This window comes from Etheostoma cragini, chromosome 10, assembly GCF_013103735.1.
Source record: "Etheostoma cragini isolate CJK2018 chromosome 10, CSU_Ecrag_1.0, whole genome shotgun sequence".
In the NCBI taxonomy this organism is placed as follows: domain Eukaryota; kingdom Metazoa; phylum Chordata; class Actinopteri; order Perciformes; family Percidae; genus Etheostoma; species Etheostoma cragini.
Window position 1 is genome coordinate 2,121,722 of NC_048416.1, and position 853 is coordinate 2,122,574.

Consider the following 853-nt stretch of genomic DNA (forward strand, 5'->3'; position numbering starts at 1 on the left):
CAGGGGGCATAAGTATACACCCCCCTATGTTAAAATACAGGGGCATAGGTATACACCCCCTATGTTAAAATACAGGGGTATAAGTATACACCCCCCCATGTTAAAATACAGCGGGCATGAGTATACACCCCCCTATGTTAAAATACAGGGGCATTAGGATACACCCCCCTATGTTAAAATACAGGGGGCATAAGTATACACCCCCCTATGTTAAAACACAGGGGGCATAAGGATAAAACCCCCCCATGTTAAAATATTAATGCCCCTGTATTTTAAGGAAGAACATGTATTTATTTACAATACTTTATTCATTCACAAAGACAATTGGTGTCCTTAAAGGTCATATGTTCATTACAAGAGACATTCAAATAAAGTTTAATAAAGAGAATAAAGTTTGATTGATTACGATTAATTTCAAAAATATGTTTTTTTATTGAGCTTAGCACAGGGGGGGTAAACTTTCTTAAGCCATTGTATATAAACGAGGATTATGGACCATGAATAGCCACCTTCCCGTCTCGGATCATTGCAGGAGGGCAAACAATCGTCAACTTTTCATTATGAAATAATTCTGCTTTGAAAAGGAACGCTCAAGGTTTGTCATGCTTGAAGATGTGTGAGTCAAAGTTTTTAGTTCATCACTTGGAAAAGTGATGTATAATAGGCAAACCCATTCATGTGGCTGCAGACCGCAAAGCATTTATTTAAATGATAGGAACGGTTTAATATAAAAAGTATACAGTATTTCTGATTTAAATAGATCTTGTCACTATCAATTGATTTTCTGTTGTTTCAGATGGTCCAGACTGGAAGCGTGTTGCCGGGACCAGTTGGAAGTAATCCAGTACATCAG